Consider the following 4,494-nt stretch of genomic DNA (forward strand, 5'->3'; position numbering starts at 1 on the left):
ACACTCATTATTAAATAAAATAGTTAGAGAAAAAAAATACTTACATAATTTTTCTTTATATAATTATAATAATACTTACATAATTAAAAAACACTCGTTATTAAAGCACCTAATTTTTTCTTTATATAATTATAAATAAAATTTCAAGATTTAGAATTTTTATTGTTTGATTTTATAATTGAGAATTTTATTATATCTTGATTTGTTTTTTTTCTTTAGTAAAGGAAAACAAGTTAATGAATTTCTACCAAAAAAATTAAATGGCCACAGAGCAATGTTACGTAGTAGTCTCAAAATGTAAAGGAATGTAAAGGAAAGATGCTCATAAGTCTTGGTGCAAGTTGTATCTGTCGGCTGTAATATATATAGTGAAGATAATGAAATTAAAGAGATTTTGAATGAACTTTTTTCGAAAGGTGAATATGACTCAACTCTTTACAAAAGTAAGTCGTTTAATAATGAATGTTTTTTTAGTTGGGGCTAATGCAGAGATGACAGAGAAAATGTTTGAGTGAGAGAGATGAAGGAGAAAGGGTTGAGAGGAATGAAGGAGGTGAGTAAGGGTTTGGGGTTTTCTTTTTTTAGTTTTGAGAATGAAAATTATTAAAATAAGGCAAGTGTTTCTGATTTTTTCAATTAGAGCTAGAGTAGGGATGACAGAGAAAAAGGTTGGAGTGAAAGAGATGAAAGAGAGATGGTTGAGAGGAATGAGAGAGATGGATATGAGTTTGGGGTTTCTTTTTTTATTTTTTTAATTTTGAGAATGAAAATTATTAAAATACCCTTAACCTTAAAACTTAGCATTCATGATATATATGGGTATTTTTGTCTACTGAAACCCGGTACACATTGCTAAAATGTACCAACTGAAAAACAGGCGTACGCAAGTTAGCAAACCCCATATATATATATATATATATATATATATATATATATATATATATATATTGTATTTTTATAAAAATAAATATTTTAATATTTTCTTTTCTTTGTTTCTTTATCATAAATAATAATTATAATTATTTCTTGTAATACTATAAAATGTGTTAATTTTAATTTTAACTTTTATTTAATATTTTATGTGGTTTTTAGCGACTTAAAATTTTAAAGCAATGATAATAGTTTTCACTCTTGAAATTTTCATTCTAATTTTAAACTCTATAATCTTAGACAAAGATATTTAATAAAAATGTTAACAATACAATATTAAATAAAAATTAAATTGAATTTTAATTTGGGAAGAGAAAAAATGGATTAATTTAAAAAAATAAATTAAATTAAATAAAAATAGTGAGTATATGAATTAAATTGAATATAAAATATTGACATTATGCAAGTGATATTGTTACTGTTAGATGACATGAATTAATACGTAGACATTTTTTTTTTCTAAATTGAAAAATAGAAAAAAATCATAAATTGATTCATGACATACATAATTCGTGGTCTGTCAATCATTCAAATTAAATTAGAAAAAAACTAAATTAATAATAAATAAGATCAAATTAAAAAAATATATATATTAAAAATGAATTAAACAAACTCAAAAAAATTTGAGAATTAATATATTAATATTGAAGCCTTTAAAAAATATATTCTGAAAATCTTTCGAAAGAAAATATGTTGCAGATGTTTTATTCCGAAAATATCATTTAAAAAATTTCTTTTCGGGAATTTTGATTCGAAAAATTGTTTCAGAAATATTATTTTGAAAAATTTTGTGCCTCTTCGGGATTCATAATCCGGAAGTCACCTTTATAAGAATATTATGAAGTTTGGCCCACAAATATGAGCAATGGGATGAAGGCTTTTTCTTCATACACCTCCATAATTTCTATCGTGTCCTCATAGTTTTCGAAGTGATTATTTTATCTTTTTATAATATATCACCGCAATTGCCGTCACTGCATCATCGCAATTATACCTCCGTTTTTCACTGCAAAGGAATGAGAAGAAGAGAGATAATTTGTTTTGGAAAAACACATTTCATGTTTCAGAAAATTTATTCTAAAAAAATTCAAAAGTTATGGTTTGGTGTAGAGCTATCAAAATAGCTTTGATCTTTTGGACAAGTTTGAAAAAACATAAGGCTTGTTCACTGGGAAGTAATTTTCTATTCACTTTCGCTGAATTGTGAGCGATAGTTTGAAGGTGATTGCGAGATTAGCACACTGTTCATTCACCCACAAATGTGCGAATATTTGGAGGGATTAATCAGGATTTGTCTAAAATGCCCTCTTCATTTTCAATATTTCTCAGTTGCCCTCACCCACTTGCACCAGCTTTCACTGTGTATTCACGAGCCTACAGTGCAGATTCCTGACGTTCTGCTTGATTCAGCTATGCCATGGAATAGTGAAGATTCCAGCCTGACGTTCTGCTTCATTCAGCCATGTAATAGTGAAGATTCCAGCCTTCCAAACACTGAACAGATTCCTTCATGCAACAACATTGACAATACATAGCCAAGCTTTTTGACTAATAAATATGTGGTATGTGGTTCCTGTGTTGTTTCACCGAGAAGAAGGAGAACATCTTGTGCATACGTTGAGTGCCGTAGAGAAGAACGAAGAGAAACCTGGAATCTGAATTGAGGTGAGGATCATAGGAGTGTTTTGTTGTTTCTATATGGGTTGTTGTTATAATATTTGCAGGCTCCGATAGATGAAGAAGCTTTGGTGGAAGATGAAGAAAGGAGGTGGTCGGCTGCAAGCTCGGTGCTCGGTGACGAAGAAGACGAAGAAGAAAGTTGTATCCGGTTATGCAGGCTGTATCCGGTTACGCAGAAGCCATGAAAAAGCCACCAAGTTGTATCTGGTTACCCACACACTTCTATCTAGATATGGTTGATCTTCTTCACAAAAGTTTGTATCCGGATACGCGTTCTTCTTCACACAAACTTGTATCTGGTTATGCTCATCATCATAATTTCTTCTTCTTCTGGAGGATGGTGGAGGGTGGATGATTCAGACTGGATGCATGCAGGGTGAACCATGCAGCACGCGTTACGAAGGTGAGGATGCACTAGCATGCAGCAGCCTCACCCTTTCTTATGTTTGTGTTTCAGGTGAAGGAGTTATGCGTTAACTGGGAGTTGGAAGCTACACATATTCTATAAATATCGGAATCGTGCTTGAGAAGGTTGTTAACATCTTTTGCATTTTGTTGTAAAGGTTGGTTGGTGCTATTGTTATCTTTTGTCTTGTTCCCTTCATTAATAAAGCCTGAACTACGCTAATCGTGGTAGAGCAACGTGCTTTAAGCTGCATCAAGGTGGTGGAGAATTGGCAAGCAGGTGGAGTTGTTTAGGGTAGGCAAGGTGGTAGAGTTTGATCAACCACATTGTGTGTAAATCGTTTTGCTTGTAAGTTTGTTTGTTAAAAATGCAAAAGGAGTGTATGATGAAGCCTTGTTAACCAATTTTGATACACTTGCATTGTATATGTAGGAGGTGGAAGATTGAAGAAATTTTAATTCTTTGTGGTCAATTGCTTGTTTCCGTCGTGTTATCTTGGTTGAAAGTACATTTTCATTTCACAATACTTATGTATGAATTGTACTTGCTTTAACATACTTTTCACACTTTTATTTATTAAAACTTTAGAGCTAAAAAATTAGCCAATTTAATAGGCCCTGGCCCTAACCCATGTGGGTTGGGGCCAAAAAAATTCACAGGGCCAAAAAAATATTTTATTAAAACAGCCCACAGGGCTAAAAAGCCCTAAAGCCCTATGAGCCAGGGTCAGTCCATGGACTTTTCTTTTTACAAATTTCTAAAAGAATCAAATGAAGATAATCTCTAATACCACTCAATCAAATGCAGTTGTTTAACCAATTCGGTGTTACATTAACAACAACAGAAACTAATAGGATTTAGAATTTCAAAAGGCATGGAGCTTCCTCTGACTTTGCAGCAAGAAAAAGAACAATAGTAGCAATCAACTGCAGCACAAAATCAATGTTAATAAAAAATCAGTTTGGCCACAGAGATGCAAGTTGAAGGAAAAAAATTAAAAGTAACATTACACAATTTCAATAAAATAGCAAAGCACTAACTACATACAAATCCATAACAAAATTTCTAAGAATTTATAGATNATAATTGTAGAAAAATATTCATGGATGACACAGACCTCATTGAAGCATATAAGAAAAGTAAAAAATAGATTTAGTGCTACCAGAACAAATAGAAACTCACAAATCTATCATGGCATGCATGAGATTGGCGTACAAAACACGGTGGCACAGAACCATAGATGTCCTAATGATGGTTTGAGTCCTGCAAAAGGAACATGGCACTATGCTATGCTTGCCAAATATCAATAAATTGAATTAAATTCACAAACTAAAATCTTACATGAATGTCAGTAGCAAATGTTCTTTTTCTAAATATATATAACATATTTTCTATAACTGTAATTAGACAGAATAGGGCTACCAGGATCAACATGCAATTCTATTTATGCATCAGGTTAATTCATTTTATCATTAATT

The 4,494-nt window shown here is 31.5% G+C and overlaps 1 long non-coding RNA gene across 1 annotated transcript; it reads right to left on the reverse strand.

Moving 5' to 3' along the window:
* Window positions 1–3,787: 3,787 nt before the first annotated feature.
* LOC106761786 lies at window positions 3,788–4,488 on the reverse strand. Its single transcript, XR_001375704.2, has 2 exons — window positions 4,199–4,488; window positions 3,788–3,942 (listed from the first exon to the last, which is right to left on the reverse strand). It is a non-coding gene; the product is annotated as an uncharacterized LOC106761786 (long non-coding RNA).
* Window positions 4,489–4,494: the final 6 nt, after the last annotated feature.

The sequence above is a fragment of the Vigna radiata genome, chromosome 5, assembly GCF_000741045.1.
Source record: "Vigna radiata var. radiata cultivar VC1973A chromosome 5, Vradiata_ver6, whole genome shotgun sequence".
Classification (NCBI taxonomy): Eukaryota; Viridiplantae; Streptophyta; class Magnoliopsida; order Fabales; family Fabaceae; genus Vigna; species Vigna radiata.